At 36.6% G+C, this 26,288-nt stretch overlaps 1 protein-coding gene across 26 annotated transcripts in view; it reads right to left on the reverse strand.

Annotated features, from left to right (window-relative positions):
* Zbtb20 (zinc finger and BTB domain containing 20) overlaps nucleotides 1-26,288 on the reverse strand; it is a 748,243-nt gene that overhangs the window by 291,422 nt on the left and 430,533 nt on the right. For 3 of the 26 annotated variants that reach the window (XM_048346672.1, XM_048346659.1, XM_048346665.1), the window contains exons 1-3: nucleotides 16,869-17,161; nucleotides 15,340-15,342; nucleotides 7,127-7,610 (exon numbers count right to left, since the gene is read on the reverse strand). The exons of 20 other annotated variants lie outside the window; for them this stretch is intronic. The gene's annotated coding sequence lies outside the window, so the exon portion shown is untranslated. Of the gene's footprint in view, nucleotides 1-7,126; nucleotides 7,611-7,963; nucleotides 12,205-15,339; nucleotides 15,343-16,868; nucleotides 17,162-26,288 lie in introns of those variants that run through there. 3 more of the 26 variants (XM_048346667.1, XM_048346670.1, XM_048346664.1) reach the window with 2 other exon arrangements.

Here is a 26,288-nt window from a genome sequence, read left to right on the forward strand (position 1 = left end):
TTGGTTCTCTTACTAGTTTTTCTTCCTCCCCCTAACTCTTTGGGAAAATCTTTCAAGGCCCAATATGAATTTATGACATCTTCTGCAAAGCTTTCTCTGACACTTCAAGGTACACTTAGCTGAACACTTACTATTTGGTGCCCATATGATTCCTTGATGGCTGGGCGCCAGTGGCTCAAGCCTGCAATCCTAGCTACTCAGGAGGCTGAGATCTGAGAATCATAGTTCAAAGCCAGCCAGGGCAGGAAAGTCCATGAGACTCTTATCTCCAAATAACCACCAGAAAACCAGAAGTGGTTCTGTGGCTCAAGTGGTAGAAGTCTAGCCTTTAGCTGAAAAGCTCAGGGACAGCACCCAGGCCCAGAGTTCAAGCCCCATGACAGACCAGAAAAAAATAAAAAGATTCCTTGAACATCTTCAGTTAGATTATTTAGCATGTAGCACGTAGCTTGTTTCTCTATTGTTCCAATAGGGAGGACAGTAGGCCATGATTTAATCTTTATTACTTTACTTATATAACCAACACCTTCACAAGCGCACACAAGGGCCTGTGTGATCAGAGCCACACTGCCTCCATTATTGCCTGATCTCCTACCATTCTCCTGTTTGCCCACTGTAACCATGCCACACCTACTTCCTATCACTTAAGATTGCCATATATATTTCTTTCTGTGTGTTGTTTGCCATTTTATTTTTATATTTATTCAAATAAACTTTTTAAATCATTTTAAATTTATGGATTAGGTTTCTTTTAAACTGATATATAAAAGCATACAAATTGTATGTATTCCCAAGGTACTAGGTGAGGCTTTGATAAATGTATACAGCATAATGTTTAAATCAGGATAAATATAACTATCTTCATAAATGTTTCTCATGTCTCGATTGTGAAAATATTCAGAATCCTTTGTAGCTTTTGAAGACATGCAGCAGATTACTATTACCTACAGTCACCCCGCTGTGTAACAGCACGCAAGAACATCTTGTTTCTACTGAACTGTAATTTAGCACTCATTGACCAACTTTGCTCCCTCTCTCCTTCTCCGATGCTCTCAGCTCCTATGACATGAACCAGACACATTTTTGTCCAAGGCCTTTGAGCTCGATGGTTTCACTAGTGAAAATGCAACTTGTTTAGATAGTCACAAAACTTATTTCTCACCCTCACTGAAGTCTTTTCTCAAATGCTGCCACCCCCCCCCCCACACATTAAAATCTGTAATCTTAGCTCTGCCGCTGTCTCTCTTTCTTCCTTTACTCTGTTCACAGCACTTACCAGCAACTAATATGCTATTTATATGCACTTATTTATTATCTGTCTCTTCTAGAAAGTTAATAGTTTAAGAATGGAGACTTCTTAGGCAGGAAGTCCATGAGACTCTTCCCTCCAATTAAGCATCAAAAGGCCAGAAGTTGTAGCTCAAGTGGTAGAGTGCTAGCCTTAAGCAAAAACAAATAAAAAACACCAACAATTTAGAGACACCACTTAGGCTCTGTGTTCAAGCCCCCGGACCAGCACAAAAAAAAAAAAAGGGAAAGAAAATTTGTTTATTGTATTTACTATTGGATTCTGAGTATCTGGTACATAGTTTGAGTTCCCCAATAAATATTTGTTAATTTATAATTAATCAGTCGTTAGTTTCTAGAGCAACAACTGGCATGGAATAAGGACTCAAAAATATTTTTCGAATTAAAAAATGAATGAATGTTGAATCTGTATTTAATGAACATAATGGGAAAAAGTGCTTGTACTTTTGTACTTATGACACCCTTGGTAAGTCAGTCAAATGGGTACTTCTTATGATCTCTAGAAAAAGTGAAGCATGACAAATGTGTCTCTCAGTTTAGAAGTCTAAATTAAGTCTACATAGGTAGTGTAATGTTTGCTCCTTTCTTTTTCAATTCACTACTGAAACTTAGAGACAATTTTTTACACTCTGATCATGATGTAGCTTTAACATTCATTACATTATTTTGGTTCCTCTTGACTATGAAGGCAATTAGCAGAAGGTACAAGGTGCTAATACTTTTTATTACAATTTATGTCTTTCCTTATCTGGTGGTTTTCTTTCATTTTCAAAAGTGGATTAGGCACTTGTACAATTCTGCCCCTCAGAGTGATTTCTACACAACTACCCAGGAGGACATCATACTACAAATCCTGCCAGAATGAACTGGAAGGTGAGAGCCGTATTTATAGCTTGAGGATGAACAGGTTGTTTGGTGCCAAGTTCTGCTAATGGAAATGTCCTCTATGTGTTAACACCCAAAGGAGAACAAATTCAACAACAAAACATTTCATTTTTTGGCATGTCTGTGGAGAGTTAACTTTCCTTTGTTCAAGGGTTAATTATCCATTATGTGAATTACTTCTCTTTCTCCCTCTGGCTGCTTACATCTAGGAATTCAGTTTACTAGAAAGTAAGGGAAAATAAAAAGGAATGAAAATGAACATTCTATTTATATATATTAGGAGCTCTAGAAAAGAATTTGGTTTAGGAGACAGGATATAAAGTAGTTAAAGGATTGCCAAGTTGATTAGCTATTGATAACAGATGAGATTAAAGCTCAGTTTACATAATATTTTGGCTTCTTCTAATTATTGTTTATTAGGGTCAGCTTTTTTTTTGGCTGTGATTTATATTATCAGAATGATATTTAGGGTGCTGAAATGGGGAGTTAGCAAATGTCACTTTAGAGGCTGGCTTAATGGGATGTCCCTTGCCTCTGAAGATGTCTTGGTGAGCTGGCTTAATGACTGAAACAGCACCAAGTGATTCAACCAATCTCTCTACTCATCGATCAGAACAATTGAACTTGGCTATTTTCAGCTATTATTTACCTCAAACAGGACATTTAATTAGTGCTTGTTAAGACAGTGCAAATGATGTGACTGCCTGTCCTCTTGCCCTGGCTCTTTATTGTGCTGCCTGTCTGCCCCGCCCCTCCTGTCTAGTTCACAGGGCTTTTTATAGCCAGTCGTCACATATTTCTGCCTCTGACTGAAGCCCGAGCTCTAGAAATGTACAGTCTGAGGAAAAGAAGGAGCATTGACTGACTGTCTGTAAGAATATATTCATTCACAAGCTGGAGAAGCCTTTGCTTAATATGATATACATTGTAGTTGAGTCTGGTACTCTCAGATTACACAGCTAACCAAGTCAGGTAGTTGGTCATCCTCACACATCTTTGGAAAGTGAATGGAACTGTTGCAAATTCAAGACTCATAACACGACAAAAATTACCCAAGCCTTGGGAGAATTAGAGAAACTACCTTGATAAAGGGCTATGTTGGTTGGAAGATCTAATATGGGAATTTTAGACATTCAGATATAGAAGGATCTATTGACTTATTTTCTGGACCTGCTCTTCCATGATATATTCATTGTCAGTGCACTGGCATATAGATATTCATTCACTCACTCACCTATCACCTATTCATTGATCTTGCACTAAAACTATGGCAATTTGACATTGTTCGAAAGGAAAGAAATAAACAATAGCTGCCCTCAAACCAATTGCAGTTTCATACATAGTTATTTTTTTTTAATTCAAGGCAGCATATGATAAATGATTGATCACAATTTTTTAAATCTGCTATTAACTGAAAATCTTTTAATAACTGAACAGATATGTTCAGTTTGAGTCTGGGTTATCCTGGAAGCTTCACCAAAATACGGGAAATAATAGGATGAGACTAGAAGGGATATTCTGAAAAGGTATCTGGAGAATTAGTTGCTAATGTACTATCAAGGTATTAATATATCACTAAATAGCTGAGGAAGTAGAATAAATTTGATCATTTGTACATATGTTCATTTTTATTAGAGAGTGAATTCATTAAATATGTTTTCAATTTTAAGTTACTTATTAGGAATCTAATTTCCTTCTACTTAATTTTAAACTATACATATAACAATTCTATTTTGAGGTATATATAATAGAATTTAAGTTTGAACCTGACATGTATATTTAATGAAGGATAATTGCCAAATTTGCCAGTTATACATCTTTTCTTGTGCAGATACAATGCACAAGAATTTGAATACACTTTTCTTGTTTCCCTATGATAAAATGTCAGTTTTAACCTTACTATGGTCAACTTATAAAATATTTAATTGATTCAACAACAAGTAATTCTGGCTAATCTGTGGTCATATTTTATAAGTTATCATCCAAAATCAAATCGTTTCATACCATAGTGTTTGGGTTGTTTTGTTACTGGTATGATGTTGAATTCAGGGTCTTGGGCTTGCTCAGCTTACTTCCTTGCTCATACTCTACTGCTTCAACCACTCCTCTCATCTTGCTTTTTGCTTGTTATTTTAGAGATGGAGTCTTTAGGACTTTTCTGCTTGGACTGGCTTCAAACCATGATCCTCTGAATGTCAGACTCTTGGGTAAGCAGATTTACAGGCATGAGTCACCAATAGAAGCTGTATGGTACAAGTCTAAAACCTTATAAAGCTCATGTATCTTTTCTAGGGAATTACATAAATGCCTAAAAGTATTTTTGTTCAAATAAAAAGACAACTTCTTAATGGAGCAATCATAATCTGTTATTTAGCAATTTCATTTGTGCATAATTATGACTGCCTAATTGAATGAATATGACATATAGAAACTGATTACATTGAAAATGTGCAAGGAAATATACATCTTAAAACATGTATCTTTGCTAACTTAATAAAATTAAAACTACAGCTGAGGACTAGAAATTAAATTACTGATAGTATACAGTGAAGGCTTATTATATAGGTATTGGAAAGGATCAGATCTTACTTAAACACAAAATTATACATCCTCTTACCTTTCTGTGAGAAGAAGAATAATCAAATTCTGATATTTTTGTATTTTAACTTAGCAATGGAGTTGTTTATGATGATGTAGATGTTACAAACCATATAGAAAAATCTCCCTTCTTGATTAGATTTTTAAAATATCATTTTGTGGGACATTTGTTTAGATATTTATGTTCATGTACCTATCCTGCCTAAAGTGGCTTATCAGACTTTATATATGGTCGTAGTTTTGAAGAGTTAAATGTTTCTAAAGTATGAAGGGAATTTTTTTTGTCTTTAGTGCAGTCCACATAGTTCATAAGCCATATCAGAGGCCAAGAGATATTTCTCCTTGGAAGTCTGTGAAATGTGAGTATCAATGAAGAGAGACCCAAACTTCCATGTAGCTTTTGGTGATAATGGTTTAAGAAGTAGTTATATTTTTAAACCACGTTAAAAAATTTTAAACCATTTTTCCATTTAATTTTTCTTTGTAATATAGGAGAGCTTATTGAATTTAAACCCTTTTATACAATGACTTAAAGACAACAATAAAAAAGAAAATAAGAGAACTAATGGAAAAACCCCAATAAACATTATACATATAAATGGTGTAATCATAACTAATATGGACTAACAGAAATGAGCTAACATTATTATTATATATTACACTGAGCTTTCAGCATATTGGCCCTAAAGAAACTTAAACTGTTTCCTCTCACAATGATGACTGAAGAATGTGATGAGCCTTGGCAACTATAGGAATTTTGATAGAAAGCCAATTCTGTCCTAGAGGTCACTGGAAAACCCTGGTGAGGGCGTGGCAGGGTTCTTCTGAAAGGAATTTGAGATATGAGCATGCATGGGTTGTATAGTTAAGAATCTGAATTGCCCAGAGTGGTAAACAAAATTCCAAAACTCAGTACTAATGTTATATGTTGTATCACTGTCCCCACTTGGACAAAAGAACATACAACACACACATAGAAAACACATCTGGTTAAATGTAAAAATCAACTATTGCTAAAGCATTTTCAACTTTAGAAGGAACCTACTGGCAATGTGTTAATAGCAAAGACAACTAAAACAATAAAATAGCATCTCTTTCCAAATATTTAAGAACATCGAGTAAGTGCCCCTTAGGCTGGGTTGTGGTTCTGGGAAGTTTTAGCCTATGAGAACCATATTGGAAACATCAAAGACTTTTTCCCCTCTCCAAAGAGCAATTCACTTCAGATGCTGCCACACAGTCAAATGCTTTTATGGCCACCATGTTTTTGGTGTTTTTTTTTTCTTTAATTTTTTTCCACTCATATGTTAGAACATGCCAGATTCTTGAAATTAGAAAGAAGACAAGAAAGCACAGATCTCTCCAGAAGAGGAACCAAGTAGGGTCAAAAATACATTTTACCTGGAACTTTACTTCTAAGGAGACTGTGAGTTCTTAAAGATACAGAAGGCTTGTCCTGGCCATAAAGGCTGGTGTGGTGGTTCCTCTGTTGGTTCCATGTCAGACAGGACACAAACCACTGCCTCCATCCATTCTGTTCCTTTGACAGCTTCTCAGAGCCTACTTAATCACATTCTTATATTGAGGACAATATTACTATATTTGGGTTTAATACTATGAGGACAATCATCTAGTTTTCCTATGTCAGGATGATTAATTTCTCTGGAACCCAATAAAGATTCTCACTGCATTCTTCTGCTCAATACCATGAATGCAGAAGAATAAAGAGAAAAGGGTGTGACAAATAACTTTTTCCTAAGGTCAGGTGGGGAGAGGTTTCTCCAACATTTAAAAGTTCTTAGCAAAGTGATTTTTAGAACAGTACTTTTGCTATACATCTCTTATAGATTTTTCTTTCCGGCCTAGCTGGGTGTGTGAGTACTGTGAGCTTAACACGCATGCTCAGAAAAGGGATGCATGAAAAGGTGGTAGAGGGAAACTTCAAACAAGCAATTCATCTTACTCTCATCCCTTTTCCTGCCACTCTGAATAATACCTCCCTGCTCCACTCACTCACTCACTCACTCCTCACTTACTCACTATCTTCCTCCTCCCACGGCATGTTTATGGGGCATGCCACAGCTCAGAGCCATCTGTGGTAGTACAGAACTCATGCCTGCAGGCTCCTCCTGAGCCTGGACTCAAGGCACTGCCACGGTCCCTGGAGTGCTCTCAGCTGTGCAGGCTGAAAACCTTCATCTTTCTCTTGGACTGTTTGGTAGCTTTTAAAAATAAAAAACATATTTTTTTTCAAGCACCCTTTATTTCCTGCCTGCCTCTAAGACACCAAGAATAGAATCCTTGACACATCAAATTTTGGAACCTCACCACTCACCAGGACTTGGTTCCTGATCCAAGGAGTGACGGCTGAGAATCAGCACAGTCTCTTGAGAGTGTCCAGGCCTGGCCGTTAAGCTCCCTGCTTTGATTAGTTTGTCGAGTTCACAGTGTTCCAGAGTGCTGAAGCACAGAAATTAGGGAGGGGAGGTGGAAGGAAAATCACTGGAGCCTCTTACGATCTAACTTCCACTAACTGAGAGGAAATGTCTTATAAATAAACAACAGCAAGAGAAACAAAAAAAAAAAAAAAAAACTATCCCGTCCTGCCAGAGGAATGTACATTATTGTCTCCCAACGGAAAACTTTACACCACACCAAAATGCAGCCATGTCTCCTGAAACTACCTCTTAAAACAGAAAGAAAAAGAGAACCCAGAAGGATTAGGAGAACCAAGAGGGAGAGAGAGAGAGAGAGAGAGAGAGAGAGAGAGAGAGAGAGAGAGAGAGAGAGAGAGAGAGAGAGAGAGAGAGAGAGAGAGACTTTTTTTTAACCCCCTTGAATTCTGTTGGGAAGTTCATCTAAGTTCCTAGTAGACAGACTAAAGTAAGCAGTTTCCGCAGTGTCACTGTTCCAGGGTTTCATGCAGAGGCTGCTTATTAGCAAAATTTCATTTCTGCCTAGATCATTGCTGTACCATCCGGACATTTTCAAAAGGGAAGTTAAGGGAGGGAGGGGAGGGTGCAACTGTGGAGGAGAGGAAGAAGAGAGGACAAAGAAACACTCCTGATGAACCAGAATGCCCTAGCCACGGCCATGATAAAGCAAGCGCCCACCCACCTCCCATCCACTGCTTGTTGAGGACTTGGTGATGCGATGTGTTTAATCTACTTACTCTTTCTGCTCGGGAGGCTGAGGTTCCTACATTTCCAGCTCATGCTGGACTGTACCGTAAGCAACAAGTGAAATGAGTTCAGTGATCTCATTCTAGTCCTTCGACTCCTGTCCACATCACTAAGCGACTGCACAGCTTGGCACAGGCCAGGATGAGTCAGCAGTCTCTGGTCATGAGAGGCCAGGCCTGGAATAGCAGGGGGGGTTTAGGTCAGGAGCAAAGTGAAGCAGAAAGGCAGCCTAGATGGCAGAGCTCAACTGTCCAATATACAGGGATAGTGCACATCAAAATGACAGAGCCCCATCAGGGGGGAAGATTATAGAACTACAGAAAAAGGAAAAGCAGAACAAAACAGCTGATTGCCAAACATAGCAAGAACAGAATACTGTCACAGTCAGAAAAGGAAGGTACTGGCAGAACTCACAAAGGTGCTCACAAAGATTACAGAAACACCTATGCTTCTGTGTGCTTTTGAACCTGAAAGGAGGAAAAAACAGTTGCCTAAATACTATCTTGGTATTTTAGTACCGTTTTCCCAATTTGCTAAGTCACAAAACAAATACAAAGCAAAGTGCCATAGCTGATTGCAAGAGAAGTCTCATCCTCCTAAAATAATATATGTATAAGGAGGAGCTTGATATGTTGTTTAAGGTTTATTTCTAGCCCAAGGTTATTCTTGTGCAACTTGTATGAAATGGTCAAAGAGAAGCACTTGCTAAATAAGTTAAAGGGTAGAGAAAAAGAGAGACACTCAAAAAGTTTACTGACAATATACAAGGGAACTATGGCACTGTGTTGTTTTTCTACCTAATGAGGTCAGTATAAGCTCCATAAGGAAGTGGTGTTTCCTACCAGTAGGATTTTCAAACATCTATCTGTCCTGTGCACTGTACTATAGCAGGAAGAGAGTGAAATGAAAGAGGGACAAAACAGGTTCAGCACAGAAACATAAATTTGTGTTAGATACCTGGGTCTAGAGGGTACATATTGCCCTATAAGTGAACTGGTAAAAAGTTGTGGCATTCATAACAGAATTAAAGGTCTCATATTTCTAGACAAGGATATTGAGGTAGTGGAAGCTGAGAATGAGAAGTAATAATGCCGAAATGAAGGAAATAATTGCAAATCCACTGATATGGAGCAGCTAAGCATAGAAAACAAGAAAATCAACCCATCCAGGAAACAAAAAATTTTTTAAAAACTTTTTTAAAGATGAGTAATGAAGACACAGAATATATCCCTTATTGTTATTCCTCAGACTCACAAACATGAAAACGTAAAAAAAAATACGATAAATTTCATTATGTTTTCATCCCAGAGTATTAAATAATCTCAATATTCTTACTGAATGACTAATGAGCTTTCTAGTCTCAGTTTACTTTTGTTGGAAGGGAAATATTATTATCTCCACTGAAGTATTACAAAGTCTTGGCCAATGTTTATCCATGCTTGTCACAGCAGTCTCTGTCTTATGGTGAACATTCTATGACTTGCTATATCATATTTGATTATTATGTTATTAGAAGTTAGGAGACAAATCCCTTGCCATTATTTACACTGGATTGGGCAAAATCAATAGGAAGACTCTGGAAAATATCTGAATCACCTTGTATACAATCTTGCCTTCAAAAACTTAAGTTTTATTAATGTGAAACAGTATACTTGAAAATACATTATGTACAAACCTTGGTTTGGGGTATCTGTGTTGTGGAAACAATTTAGAGCCTAACATGTTCAGTTACGAGAGGCCTAAAAAAGAGAAAAATTTAGGAGCCTCTCCAAAAGCAACAGGATAAAAGTACTATTGGCCTTGACCGCATGATGAGGGCTTTTACCAAAGGGGAAAACTTAGTCCAGTTGATCATCCCAGTCTAATTGATTAATTGTGGGTCTGACCATCTGGCTGATGAATGCTGACACCCAGCAGTGATTACTGTGTAACACAAGGCCGGATGTGCTCTTCCTGATGCCTCCCACAATAATGGCAACTCTGAACTTAAGGTTAGTTTATTCAGGCCTCTTGGCTCAATCTCTTCATGGAACAGTGGTTGTGGCAGGGAATATTTTACTAGACCTGGTCAAGCATTATCTTCTCTTGTTTCAGCTACCCTCCTTTACAACTCAAATCCTACCCACTCCTGAGCCCTCTCATGTCCATAATAATCGCTTTTCAGGCAAAACCTTCCATCTGTAGATTTCATCATGTTGTCTGATTCTCTCAGTTCTGGTTACTCTGTTCTGAAAAACCTTGATTGATGTAAAAAAAACCAAAAACCAACACAAACCTATGTTTTGTTTCAGAAAGGATTCTATGGAGAATTTTTATTTTATATTTTCTTGGTTTACTTCAGATTACTCTGTGCTTCTAAAATAAAAGAAAATTCTTTCACTTAACTTAGAAACTTAAGTAACAGTTGTATACGTGGCCTAGGTTTTCCAAGAGGCTAGCAGAATACAAGTATTAGGAGAAGTTTACTTCTTACATCTGAAAGTTACTTCTCATTCTTAATCAGGAATGTCCCATGGACTAGATCAACCTTTCCAGCCAACACACACACACACACACACACACACACACACGAGAACTCTGGAATATATATCACGGTTGGAGAAATTTAGTCTCAATTAACTAGCAGGAGTTAAATAGCAATGCCATTCACAAACCAATCTACCTCTGGGGATAGCATGTATGACTAAGAGATCTTCAAGTAAATCATACCTGAACACAAAATAAACTGTGAGATTATAACCAAATTATTTCTTCTTTTTTCATAGAGAGGCATGAGGCAGGGAGTGACCTGACACAAAATGGTTTGCCAAAACATGGCCAGTTAGTGACAAAGGAAAACCATTTGTTTTTTCTTTCGTTTCTCATAGTGATAGCCACCTCTAAATGTATCTTTTCCCCTGTTCCCCACAGATGCAGAATTCTTCCCTGTTCCTGGCTGTGTTAGTGTTAATTTTCAGTAGAATGGCAGTAGCATGCTGAACAGCAGAGTCCTGGACAGGGAGTTGGGAAATGTTTTTGGCATGACTGTCAGTAAACAACTATGTGTCTTGGGCAAGTCAAGTCCCTTAACTCCCCATGTCTCAGTCCCTTCATTGAAAAATGATAGGGTAGGACTGCATGAACTGCATGGTCTCTGCCAACACTAAGATCCTATGGTTCTATAGCTCATTTCCTTCCATCCTCCCCCCCTCTGGCATCCAATACTGAGTAACTCTGCTTATAGTAATTTATCTGCTTTTAGATACTGGCAGAAAAAAAATATTTCCTTCATTTACTACCTGGTATTTTGTATTTGTATCCCTTCTCTTTCTCTTTTTGATGTTAGATATTTTGAGTCATAAACACTAACATATTCACATAGACACTTTAAATTTGGAGGCATTTAAGGAGAATAGCTTTCCCATGTAGAACATTTAGTGTAGCTCGGCATGGAGGAAGCCAGCCATCCAAAAGTGGAGCAAAGGGGCCAATTCACAAATGAGAGGAAGCCTTTCATAATAAGAGTCTCTAGGCTCTTCAATTTAGATAAAGCTCAAATGCTATCAACTTCCAACTACTTCTCCAATCAATCCAAGACCCCATCACAGACATTTAGGACTACAAATTTGAGGACCGGTACTGGCAGAGATGCAGTTCTTATTTCACCTCTACCAGCTAGTGCCAAGTAGGATTTAGGATGGCATAGTAATAAGAGCCAAGAGGACAATCTGTCATTTATTTTCCTCCAAACTTTTTGAAATTTCCCATTTGGGCTCTGTTTCCCAGTTTTAATTTGGTAACTGCCATTTTTCAGCATTTCTTTTAACAGGTTACTAATAATTTCTGATACAGGATCTCATATTTCATTTTGTGCTGCTAGAACTGCTGTTAATATTTCATCTGCCTTCAGTTCAGCTCTGAATAAAGGCTGCTGAGTTTTTGATACACGGTTAACACTTTGGTTCAGAGACTGGCTCACCAGCATTTACTCCGCTTGCCTGTATCTGTTTAAGTAAAATCAGTAGGTTGACTCAGAAATATCTCAGGGTGTGCTATATGTTCTATGGATACATTAAGTGGGTTTCTTTCCTTTTTATTTTTATTTTATTTGTTTGCTCACCCTCGAGAGTTGATGAAAACGAACCAAAAACAAATACCCTGTGTTTGTTTTCACAGATAACCTGTCATTTGCTTTATTTGGGGGGAGGGAGGAATTAGAATGTAGTAGTTAAGTTCCTGCCTTAACAAGAGGATCTAGAAATTTACTGTAGGTTCCACTTTAGGCCAGTTCCTTAGCCCTCCCAAGAGAGTCTTTTTCCTCTGTAAAATAGAGAAAACAATATTATTCATTTTTACTACAATAAGGATCTGATAAATTGATGATATTTTTCTGAAGTCTTAATAAACGAGGGCCATCATTATTACTCCAGCATTAATCTTCAAATTCACATTATGCAATTATTATTTTGTGACAATTTCTCAAGGTAAACAAATTATTTTTGAGCCCACACTCTTGCTGTTTGCTTTATATATATAGCTTATATCTTGACAAACTTTCAGTGAAATAAAGTAAAATATTTTGAAATGCATCTTTAAAACTATGTGTGCAGTTAGCATATAGCATCATATTATTTTCTCACTTTTCAATCTCACATCAAATTTTCAAAATGCTTCATCCTTCTAATATCCAGCCATAGACAAAATACATTGTGCCAGTGTTACTCTGTTCTATAACGATACATACACCAAAATTCCTCCTTGTCTAATTTCTTAATTCCTTTAAGCATATAGAAACTTTTATTCTACAACTAGAGGCAGCGTTGAAAATACACAAACCTTAGCCTTAGACAAGGATTGGGGTTGTGAAAGATTGAGAGAAGAGATCTAATTGGATGAGAAGGGAGGACAGCTTATAGGGAGAGCTTGCTTGTAGGAAGTTCAGGCCACAAAATACCTGCCTTTCTCACTCATCCTTCTTTACCTAGGCCTAGACATTAATGGTGCTATCTGTTCCCAGTGTTACAGAATGGATTTTCTTGTTTCCTCAGGTATGTTTTCTAAAAATCAATAGTAACAACTGGCAAACTGATTGGGCCATCTCACAATCATAGTGTAGGCACTTCTGCCAGCTGCAGGTGACTGTCCTTAGGTTATTCTTTTGTTTGTGTTATACATAAATACTAGGGAAAAGCTTAATGTCCTACACTGGGTTCTTCCCTCCAACACAATATAAACACCTCTTTCCTCTAGTTCCTGAGACCTAAAGGAGATGATGATAATCGAGACTCATACATCCATGTGAAATAGTCAGAGGCAAGTCCATTACATTTTAGTTTGCCTTTCTATTCCGCTGGCTTTTCTGCTTTGACCCACTATACTTACCCTGTCGGCTGCTCTTACCAGCAACATGCCTTTTTAATCAGCCTTCCTGGGGTCTGCATTTGATTACAGCATTTGTGTTCTATTTTGATTCTTTTGTACTGTGCCCTGTGGTGTTAGCTTGAAAGGTGTTATTTATAAAATGAAATTCTATTGTATTGCCACTTGGATTCAAAGAGGACATATAATATTAATGCAGAATGTATTTAATAATATCTTGAACCTATTAAATCAATTTCTTCATGAGAACACAGAAGGGGAGGGCACCAAGTGGGTTAGTAACCAGGTAATAAGACTTAAGAACCACCTGAACTTTCCTTCATAAGCTACCCTAAAGCTGGCACGAGTAGCATCCTCTTAAGCAGAGGAGTTTTTCAATGGTGGAGACTACCTTGCCTTAGCCAGCCCAGGGCCGCACACACCTGTTTAAACATTTATCTGAGAAGGCCAAACATTTTCCTAGGCTTTAGATGTAATTTTTTTTTTTTACTAAGGAAAGCATCGGCCAAACATGGATATCACTTTTTTTTACTACCTAGGAAGATTTAGGTAAAGAACAGAGTATCTATTTCTAGAGAGCCTCTTTCAAGATTTGTAAAAAGAAGTGCCTTCTCCACTTCCCACCTGCTTTCTGACATTACTCAAAAGCAGGCTAAGAAAATTCAAGTGATACAAAGAACTATTGCAGAGTTTCTAGGTTCACATAAACAGACTGACATCCTTAACTAGCAATAGTTCAGGTTCCATCACAGTTGTTGGGCCTATACTCAGAGATTTATGAATTGGATTGACAGAGGAGTGCCCAACTTTTCTTCACTTCCACTGTTACTGTGAATCAAAGTCTGAAACAGTACAACACTCTATCACAGCATGAGTGGCATTTCTGTTGTCACACACACATTCAATTTTTCCACTATACATTTTTTCTGCTGTTAATGCATTTGAACTCATCAGTGGCCAAACCACTACAGGGAATAAGGAAGGATTAGGTGGAAGACAGTTCAGGCTCTGTAGAACTTGCAAAAGAAACTATAATACACAAAGGAAGCTGGTTGTGTAGTCTTAGAAAAAATACCTACATTTTCACCTGTTTCTACTCACTGGCTCATTAAATAAGTCCAGGAAATTCAGACTACAGCTTTACAATCACCAAAACAGAATTAACTACACATATCCTTTTTCTAATTAGAATGTGTTACTCTAAGGGTGAAGGAGGTAATAGTTCTAGGATATTTTAAGTTTTTTACAATAAAGGTGAGATATAAACATACACTATGAAAGTGATAGCTCAAAGACCATTTTTTTGTTTACCAAACCTGGAGATGGGAAGCATTAACAATGAAATGGATTTTATTTCCTTTGGGAATAAATCATATACTCTCATTCATAAATGAGTTACCAACTATAAGAAGCTAGGATGTGTAGAGAAATACATATCTCCATCTTGAGTGTATCGATCATAAGCTATTTGCATGAAAAGATGACATTATACATATCTGTATCTACTCTTGATCTACCTCGCTGATTTGTATTATGTAAGTATCCCTTTCATTAATATTTGTTAAATTGAACTGAAAATGTTAAAATATAATTTGGGATTATTACTATTAACTATAGATCATGTTAGGTCCAGCTGCCTTCTTTACAGATGATAAAAATGGAGGTTAGGCTAAATCACATTATACAAATTTAATATTTATTGCTAGAAGGTTTTGGAAGCATTGTTTTAAAGATTTTCCAATGCAAATAAATCATTCAATTAAAACAAAATAGGAATTCTTTTGTCAAAATAAGAAGGACTATTCAAGTTCAAAAGACTTTGAGTCTAAAGAAGTAAATACATTTCATTAAGTGGCTACAGATTAGAAGTATGCTAGAAACACAAATTATTGAGCTTGAACATCTCAATTGTATACCTATTAGCTAGTCATTGGCACATTTTTTTAGGTAAAATTAAGATCTTACAAACAATAGAAGTGAAGTCAGCAAGCTGGCAGAGCATAAATACTACCTCTCATTCCACCACAGAAATAGAGATACAACTTTGGAAACAAAGTATACAGAAAAAACAATATGGGAGCAGTTGTATTTATGGGATCAGAAGAGTAATTTCAGTGTAGATGTGTCATTACCTCCTCCAAAAGCAGCTTGAGCTCTAATTTCTGCTATGGGACAAACACAAAACTGGAGTGTGCACTGGCTCCTAGGCTCTTGGTCTGTCAGGGAGCCTCTTTGAGGTTGGTTTCTGTCTTGGGTCGTGCAGAACAATGAGCCACCTGTAAAGACTGGTCCCCTTGGACTATTAGGAACAAATGAAAGGGCAGGTGATTCCTTACAGCTAGTGGTGTACTGCAAGATTTAGAATACATGTAGAATCAGTGCTGTTCATCCACAAAGGAGAGAGGGGAGTAGAGCAGGCCTTATTTCCAGTATTTTAGAGCATACTCTAGAGTCAGGTTCCATTTCATCTCACAGTGAGCAACCAATGACAGTTCCCCAGAGACAGAGAACAACAAAGTCAGGGAGGGGCAGCCCTTCAAGCAGGCACTGTAATGATTGATTAAAAACACAGAACTGCAAATGTCCTGAAGAAATAAAGCAAGGGGATGCGTGAGCTTCAGGAGCATGGGGGAGGAGGGAGGGTCTCTGCTGTCTCAGAAGAAGCACTCTTGACTCTGGTAAAAGGTATCTCCTATCAAAAACAGGTCCCCAAGTCTGGAAGAAGTAGCTGCTTCTTCATATGCAAGAATCACAAAGCAAACCTACAAGACTCACAAAACATGACACAATCAAAGGAAGAAAGCAAATCACCAGTCATCAATCTGAGAGTAGTAGAGATCTGTGAACTGACTGACGTAGGGTTAAAAATAATTGTTTCAATGAAGCACAGTGAGTTAGTTAACAACAATAACACACGGAAAGAAATCAGAGATAGCTAAAGACATTTAAAAGATATATGAATAAAATGAGAGGTTTTTTTTTTTTTTTTTTTTTTTTTTTTTTTTAAAAAAGGCAAATAAAGAAACAAAACCCAAAACATCAAAAAAGAACCAGCAAAAATACTGGAGCTGGGCTGGGGATATGGCCTAGTGGCAAGAGTTCTTGCCTCATATACATGAAGCCCTGGGTTCAATTCCCCAGCACCACATATACATAAAATGGCCAGAAGTGGTGCTGTGGCTCAAGTGGCAGAGTGCTAGCCTTGAGCAAAAAGAAGCCAGGGACAGTGCTCAGGCCCTGACTGAGTCCAAGGCCCAGGACTGGCCAAAAAATAAAAACAAAAAAAAAAATAATCAAAAATACTGGAGCTGAAGAATATAAAAACTGGAGATAAAACTGCTAGTGTTTCAAACACAGACTTGACCAAATAAAAGAAATAATCAAAGAATACAAAGACAGATCATTTGAAATTATTCAATAAGAAGATCAAAAATAATGAAAAAAACCCACTAAGGGACTATGAGACTCCATCATGTGAATTATGAACATATTATTGGCATTATGAGTATACCGAAGGCTAGGATGAGAGAGAGAGACTATTTAAAGAATTAAAGCATTATTGGAAAGAAAGAAAAGGAAACTGGGGAGGGAAGTCAGTATTCATGATGGTTGAAGAAGGCTAAGTATATTGAATGTGAATAGATCTCCACCATATAATTAAACTGTTAGAAGTCAAGGACAGTGAGAGAATTTTGAATGTGGCAAAAGAAATTCCACTTACCACATTCAAGTGAACCCCCACAAGATGGCCAGACTTTGCTCAGCACAATCTGACAGGCCAGATAGATGGGGAATGAATGATACAGGTGAAGTGGGAAAAGGAAACTATTACCCAAGAAACACTGCTGTCAGGGTCTTTAGCACCCCACTGTGCTCCCCCCCACCCCAGGGAGAGACGGGGAAGGCACGCTCTGACTGGACGTGCCAAGCAAGGAAAGAGTCGGCAGGCTGCCTGCACCCAGCCCTCCCTCACTGGAGGACAATCAGACGGCCTGGGAGTCAAGTCGGTGCAAGAACTTGTTTATTGGGGAAGTACTGTGCCACTAATATAAGGCACAGGAGCCAATCAGGTCTAAGATCAGCAGGAAGGGGAGGGATGAGCTGTTCATCAAGGGCGGAAGGTGGGGGCATCACAGCCCACAGAACCGCCTCCGGGTTATAACCAAAGACACTTGTAGCAGCTGCGCATTGTTGTTAGGCGCTGCCATCTTAGCCACATGTGGCCCCAAGATTGAGAAACAGGTGGGGCCAGCTAGTTGACTTCCAGGTGTGCCCCACACACTGCACCCAGAAAACTGTCCTTCTGACCGAAGACTGATAAAGACATACCTAAACAAATAAAAGTTGAGTGAGTTCATCACCACTAGACCTGTTTTTTTTTTTAATTGCTAAAGAGGGTTTTAAAAATTGATTCAAAAGGCCGCTAATTAGCAGTGCGAAAACATACAAAACGTATGTACGAGCAAAGATAGGAATATGTCAAATACTGAAGACTCTTAATACTATAATAGTAGTATGAAAATCACTTTCAACGCCAGGAGAAACATTAAAAAGACAGTATTAAAAGAGCTACAATTATTATATTTTGTACAAAATTTGTCTACTGTGGTATCAATAACATGAAATGGAGAGAGGGCTGGAGAGTAAATGATCACTTTTAAGTTGTTATCAGCTCAAAGCAGACAGACTGTTACCTGTTGTGCTATGTAAGCTCCATGGTAAATATAAATAAAAACTTCAGTAGTTACATAAAATATCAAGAGAAAGGAAATAAAGTATATCACTATATAAACAACATTAACAACAACAACAACAACAAACTAATAGAATGCAGCCGGGGGGGGGGGGGAACACACCAAAGAAAGTATAATTGGAATTGATAAAATGCCAATAAATCCTTACCTATAAATAATTAAGTATAAATGAGTCAAATTTCCTAACAAAAGACAGAGTGGCTGAATGAATTAGAAACTAAATCTAGCCATATGCTGCCTAAGAAAGACTCAGATGAGCTTCCTCCTCCTCTACAACCCCCTCCCCTGTAACCTTCGGTACCAGTAACTGAACTCAGGAGCTCACACATAGTGAGGAAGAGCTTTACCACTGGAGTCATGCCCAGCCATTTGACTCACTTTATCTTTAAGGACACACATACTTTGAAAGTGAAGGATTGGAAAAGTAGGCTCCAGGAAAATGGTAATCAAAATAGATTTATTAAGTCAAACTGTCAAAGCAGACAAAGAAGGTCATTAAATAATAAAATAATTCATTAATTAAGGCAGTATAATTATCAGTGACTAATATCCTCTTGATTAGAATCCTCCTGACTAGATGGGAAAAAAATAGCAAAACAAAACAAATAAATGTAAACTTCAGTTTGCAAGGTAAGACTAAGATTCCAATAAACTATTCTTCCAGTTTCTCACAGCTCCTTTTAAGACTGGAAATTCCTGGAGATCACAGAGAATAGAATATGGAGAAAAGAAAGCAAATGACAGCATCAGGCATGATGCTACTACTGCTTATTTAGCTTGTTGGAGACTATTGTTTGTGTGTTATAAAAACTTGACACCAAAAAGTGTAATTGGACCTTCAGCTATCAAGCTCAAATTATTAACTTGATATTCCAGTCTCTCTTCTTGCTCCATCTTGCACAGTCTTAGTGTACAATACTTCCCAAGGTATTCTGAGGAGCAATGGCTATTTTAATATAGCTTTTTAACATGGTGTTTCTAAGAGAGTCCTAAATTATTTCTGGACTTCTGGGTTGGGATCTTATTCTTTCATTCATTCTGATTTATTACGTATCAGCCATGAGTGAGACAGTGAAGATAAAAAAAAGAAAAAAAATAGGGATAAACATTAATTCCCATTTCCAAGGAATTAATGAATTCACAATATAGTGGCCACTTAAGATATGTAAGTGTTCCTGCTATTAAGCTTTTCTTCTTCCTTCAGCATGTGCTATTAATATTCATTTACCAATTTAGTTAGTTAATATATAATGCAACCTGTATCCTAACTTCTCCATGAATTGTAATTTAGTTTCTGTAGCCTGGACAAATTTTTCTTCTTTTTATTATTTCAGCTGGAGTAGACAGTGCTGCCTACCCAATACCCATTCTCCTCTGTCTCCTTAGCAAAACTTTTCTGTTGCTTAGACTGGGATGGTGAGTCACACAAATACTATAGACTCCACAGCATGCTGATTCACTTCCAACACCTCTCACTTAACATTTGAACCCAGAAGTGAGGAAATTATTATAGCATTTGCTTTTGGAGAAAAGACTACAGAAATTGGGACAGAGACTATTTTTAAGCTTTCCAAATATTACAAAAACTAGGGAACTGCTGAGAAGAGAAATAAGTAGCTTTGGGTCATTTCAGGTTAGTGACCTTAAACATAAGGTGTGATTTAATCAGAAGCCAGAGTAATCATGGCAGGAGGTGGGGAAAAAGACTCAGAGCTGCCTGGAGTTAGGGAAGACTTTAGTGGCAGTACTTAGCTTGAGCTAAAACTGCAGATTCTGTCAGAGGCTCCACAAACAAAGGGCTCCATTATGTAACACATCTTGTATTCCTTTGTGAACTATTCCACAACAAAGTTTCATTAGTTTTTTCCCCCTAGACATTTTACCACTTCCAGACAGTAACTTGCTGTCCAGAAGGGAAACTTTCTACCTCCAATAAAAGTATAAATTAAAAAAAAACAAAAAACGGGTATTTTTTTTCAGGAACTAATGAAATTAATTTGAACTTTTTACTGACTGAAAAAGCACTGCTTATGTTAGGTGAATGAGAACAAGTAATCTTACTTGAAGAATTATCAAATAATTCAGCATTAGTTAGTAATAGTTATTAAATTCTCTTTCTGTCATTTGCTGATAGCATTACTCAATTTAATGTAATACTTTCAGGTTATCTTCCAATACAGCATTTTTTCTATATAACGGATGGTAGCATCCTACATGAATGGCACACAGCAATGCATTCTCACAAACAGTATCTCTTTCAAATATTTTTGTCTGTATGAGGATGTTCTAAGATATAAACAGTCCCAAGCAGTCTTAGCTTCAATGTATAGAAATATACTTTTAGCAATACAAGGTTTTTATCACTTAGTAGCTAAAAATCTTTTCATTACAAAATACTATTTTAGTCACTTGTAAAAATAATTTAATGGAGTGGATTTCCACTTTCATGTTTAATGTTGGCTAGTATTTATCACTTAGACTCTTTTAAAGATGGCTAAGCTTTACAGGGGAGTCAAAGTTAAAATCAGAGTTTGAATAGTAAACTTTCCAGTAATAAAATATATTCAAAAAAACTTAGGGCTTGACTCTCAGTAGGTGGAACTTCTACTGATTTGGTCTAGAATGCCCAGTTCTCTGTCACCTCTTGGGCAGAGTAGGAGATTAAAGCATTTTACAATGCTTTGGGGGCCTAATAAGAAACTTCAAGGAAACTGGAATCAAGACAAATTCATGTAGATGGGTTTTCATTCTATGGAAGGGTTTTGTTTCTGTTTTTGTTTTTTGTTTTTTTTTTCAAATAAAACTTCATTCTCAGACTCTGATTTCCACCAGTTAGTTTATGTATCACAGTTCTCTATTTACTCAAAATAGTTCCAGTTTTAATTACAAGTGCTTAGGTAAAACTGTCAGTAGTGGCCACTTTCATTCTCAAAGTATGCCAGATTGGATAACAAATTATGAGGTTTCCTGCATATAAGCACAGTTATTTCTATGTATATTGGTAGTGGTCTCATTAGGGAAAACTAAAACAGTACTGGTCAACTTTTACAAAAAGAAAGATAAACTGAAACTATTTCTTTAATTCCTCTATAAGTTTATTTCAAGATGAGAATAATTTTAGCGAATTAATTACACCCTATGAATTAGCTTGGATTTCCCATTTTAGGAAATATTTAACTCCTTATTCATAAAAACAGGCATATCTATTATTAAATTTTGTTGTAATGAAAAAAAGCAAAATATTTGAATTAAAATTTCCTCAGTCATGGACTTGAATTTTAATGCCACTATTTACTTCCTTGGAAAAATCAAAATATTTCTTTGAACATCATTATTCTTTCCAAAAGGATTTGAAAAACTAGATATCAAAGAGTTACCTATACAGCAAAATACTGAGAGCTACTAATGGTTATTGTTCCTTTTTAATAAAAAATAACTTTCCCCATTTCAATTTCTAGGCCTCTTCTATGAACAGAAGCAAGATTTAGCAGAGCAGGTAAGAGCAAGGTCTCTACTACTTTCTTCTGACACAAATCCATCAGATCTCTAGGTGACACTTGTCCATGGATATTGGTGGCTCCGGATCTTTCTAGAAGGAAAAATTTATGAGTCTTGTGCTCCGAGGCCAAAGAATAAAAGGCAAAAATGTAAAGCTTTCTTATTACATGTACAAAAAATAGATTCCTGGTCCCTACAGACATTGTTCCCTCTTGGTGGTGTTTCTTCCCCCCATCTCCCTGCCCTCTGAAATCCTAAATTCTTTGGCCAAGACAAAATCTAGACCATTCCTGTTATATAATAAATTGGAAGTTTGTGGATATTTTTATTTTTTATTTATATGAATGTAATGAAATATTTTTACTTTTTAAAAAGTCTATTTTTTCAGTTCCTAAAAGAACTTTTAAATTATTATAGAAAAAGCTCTGATAAGTTACTTTTTGTTCAAATATTTAAGGAGATTAAAAAAGCAGTCCTGTTACTGATGAAAATGTTTTCTCTATTTACATCGACTACTCCAACAATTAGGGCCCTAAGAACTAGCTGGAGAGCTAAAGATTTTCAGGTATATATAAGGTTGATCAGCTAACTCTTTCTTTAACTGGTGATTCATTATATTAAATATACTCTGATTGCAAAGGTAGCAGAATTTAAAAACAAAAGGGGGGGTAAGTAAATGGGAAAGACAAGAGAGGCCATGCGGGGGGAGGGAGCGGAGGGGGTGGAGAAGAATGTCAAATCTCTATTTGGTAGCTCAGGACTGAAAAAGAGCACTGGAAATCTCCTATCCCTACTAGAAAAAGTCTCTCTCACACCTTCCCTCTATTAGAAGTTCATTTGTGTTTAACAAGCCCCTCTTTAAAATGCAAATATGCCTTGTGAACCTGTAAACCTCATTCACACCTTATTGTTAATTACTTTGATGTTCTAGAATGTGATCAACACTTAACTGATATTGGCAGTTAAGGAATGAACAGATAGCACAGCATGGACTGGAAATTTTAGTAGTGGAGTAGGATAGAGGTGGTAGTGTAGACTAGTTTTGTCAAATGAAGACATGCTAATATTTTCAGGTTTTGGCTAAGAGAGCCCCATTAGGAAGGGTGCCACAAAATGTCCTCATTTCCTGATTGCCTAGCTTTTGCACAGATCAGAACAAGTCGGTAAGCCCACAAAAGTCAAGTTTTTAAATATTTTAACCACACAAGTTAATTGAATTTTACTCTTTTCTGACAAATGTCCTAACTTCCATTCCTACAACTGGGTGATTTTAGAATTCTAAGACTCATTTGGTTCAAACTCCCAGGTTTGATGCTCAACCAATCAACTAAATTCCAACATAAACGTGAAAATGTGATCCACCAGTTTTCATCATCTCTTTAGTGATTCACTTCAGAGATTATGAAATGTGATTTTAGTATCTGGAGACTTAATAGGAACAATAGCTGGTTTTAATCATAATGCAATGCATAACTGTATTGAAACACCATAGTGTATCTCATACTATGTACAATTACTGTGTTATACCAAAAATAAAAGAAAATGAAACTTTAAAAGGTTGCTAAATTTAAATTAGGTTTCAGTTGACTTAAACTCCCCATTCCGGCTAGGCAAAAATGCAAGGAAAAAATATTTTATGACATCTTGTAACACTATTAATCACCTCTCCTTTCATATGAAAAATAAATATGCTAAACTCTTCACTTTAAGAAAGGGGTCATCTTTGCCGCCAAAATGGCTAATTTTAGTTTTTATGTGGTTTGATACATTTGTAAACTATTACATGAAAACATATGGCTGGAACATGCTCCTTCCTTCACCAGTATTCTTTTCAAGCTGCAAAATTATCCTGAGTTGCTCCATGTGCTACTTTGTTGTGTTGATGACTTCTTGTTCTAAATAATTTTCTTCCTTTTCCATTGCTAATAAGAATGAGTTCTAATAAAGAAAAGAAGTCCTCTGATGAAAATCGTTTTCATGCAGATATGGGCTGGCGAGTGATACAAGACACAGGGGGACAGCAAAACATTATGTTGTGTATCCTTCAATCAATGGAGCCCTTTGTGGTTTATTCACCTCACCGCATTTTGACAAGTAGTAAGGCAATAACCAGATGGGACTATTTATTGGCTAATTTTCAGTTACCTACAAATGACTACATACCATTTTTATTATTAAATATACATCTACATACTTTTAAGATCACACATATTAGAGAACAACCATTTTATCTCACTCATAATGATGAGTGAAAAGTTCTCCCCGAGCTATTAAAATTTCATAAAGCCTCATACCTCAGAGATTTGCTATATGATTCTCAGTTGATCGTTGAATGTAACAGTTAAATTGGCATGGCTAAAGCAGTTCTTTAAGAGAGAAGCGCATTTTAGAACAAATAAGAAACCTTCCAACTCTTTCATTTGAGTTTTTACTTTGTATTTTGCTCTTACCTCTTCTTATAACAGTCTTCCTTCTTTCTTGACTCATTTTTACCTCTGTATTTTTTAGTTCTGCTCCTTGACAGTGAAGCTCTAATGTTCTGGCATATGATTGATTCTCTATAAATATTTGTGGAGTGCACAACTGACCATCTGGACAAATAGTATTAAGTAATCAACAGAAAAACTTTTAATTATGCAAATTGAAAAAGCTTTTGAGGGAAAAAATCCATAAAAGTAATGAAAGAATAATTCCAATGATATAAAGGAAGATTTTTAACTTCCTTCTAGGAAGCCTAAAAGGTTGGAAATGAGACATTCTAGAATCAGGAAACACAAACAAAACAGTTCAACACAATTGAACGCATATGCAGAAAGAAGAGAATACATTGTTTATAAAAATTAGATGTAAGCCCTGAAATTTGAATGCTAGTAGCATTATTGTATTAAAAGTAGAAAGTAATTTCTTTCTGGTTCAGTTCTAGAGAGAAGAATAAATTTGCCAACCTCACCAAGTACAGGTGAGAGAAAAATGTTTATTTAGAATTTAAGGGTTTTTGTAGGCTAGATGTTCAAGGTATGTCATATTTGTTTGTGTGGTAAGCAATGTGACTTCCAATGACCTGTGTTTCCTGACATTCACACTCATGCTCAGTCTGGCTTATACTGGGTCTGTTTGATCAATAGAATATGGAAGATTCAGACTAAGAAAACAAGTATTAGATGTTTTCTCTCATATGTAGAATCTAAAAAAAGTTGTAAGAGTGAAAATGTTTGTATCCTTGATGGCTCTTCTAACTGGAGTGATATGAGATCTGAATGCTGTTTTGATCTGCATTTCTTTTATGGACAGAGATATTGAGCATTTATTTCTTCCTGTGTCTACTGGAGTTAAAATAATAACAATATAATTTTTTAAAAAGTAGAAAGAGGAGCATGAGTAGGAAGACGAGTAGCAAGAGGAGTGAGAGGAGTAAATATAAGTAATAAGAAGGTAAATATGATCAAAATAACTCACACACAAATAAAAGCACATATATGAAAATACTATAATAAAACCTACTCTTTTGAACAATCTGTATTAATTAAAAATAGGGCCTGAGATCTGTTGGCTTGTAGGCCATAGAAAATAGGTTTCAAATCATAATTCAGTTACTATGACAATGTTTAAATTTAAGAATAAAACTATTGAAATGCTGCTTTAAGTAAGTTCTTTGTCAGGTTATAAATGTTAGTGAAAGGACATACCACTGCAGAAATGTGAAAGAAAAGCTAATTAAAAAATGAATTGATAACAACATTTTAGTTTTCAAATTTTCAAATATGTACATGACAATATAAAAAAGTGCTTATTAAAATTGCTGCAAAATTGGCCACGGGGATTAGGTGCTATTCCTGAGTCAGGGTAGAGAAGTTATTACTGTACTCAAGCAGCCCTGTAGACTCAAAACTAAAGGTAGACATTGACATTTGAGCCAGGTGTGTAAGCTCTAACAAGAATCCTTCAGCACCCTTAAACCATTGGGTAAGGGTAACCTCTGTTGACATCTTGACTGCAATGTTGTGACCCATAGAACTCCTGCTTACATAGGTATCTGAGAGATAAGATACTGTCTGAAATCATCTAGTGTAAAAGTAAGGTTATTGTAGCAATAGTCAACCAATATATAAGTGTGGCTATTGCCTGGATGTTGCTGCTTAGATGTGCAGAAGTGGATTAATCATAATCCCTGTACCTGTTACATACTCATTATTGGATCACATGTGGCCCACTTTCATTAATGCATTTAGTTATTTTCAAATATAGTTATAAACACCAGAAAATTAGAAAGGAGACCTAGGAGCTTTATAATAATCACATTTAAATATGTAGTTTATGTGAATACCTGCCCATCCTACCTAGTCATCATTGTAATTCCCTTTGTGTGTGTGTGTGTGTGTGTGTGTGTGTGTGTGTGTGTGTGTGTGTGTGTGTTGATCCTGGGGCTTGTGCTGCTCAGGGTTTGGGGGCTCTCCTTGAGCTTTGTTTTGCTCAAGGCTTGTGCTCTATCTTGAGCCAGAGATTTACTTCCAGCTTTTTTTTAAGTTTATTGGAGATAAGAGAAAACCAATGCAACAGTGATAACTCACAGCAATATGTTGAAATTTAACTACACAATTTGGATTGGGGGGAAGAAAAGGGAGAAAATGAGCGAGGGGTAACAAGTTTCACAAGAAGTCTATTCACTACATTACATGTTTAACTATAACCCCTCTGCACATCGCTT

This window comes from Perognathus longimembris, chromosome 5 (assembly GCF_023159225.1).
Source record: "Perognathus longimembris pacificus isolate PPM17 chromosome 5, ASM2315922v1, whole genome shotgun sequence".
NCBI classification, from domain to species: Eukaryota; Metazoa; Chordata; class Mammalia; order Rodentia; family Heteromyidae; genus Perognathus; species Perognathus longimembris.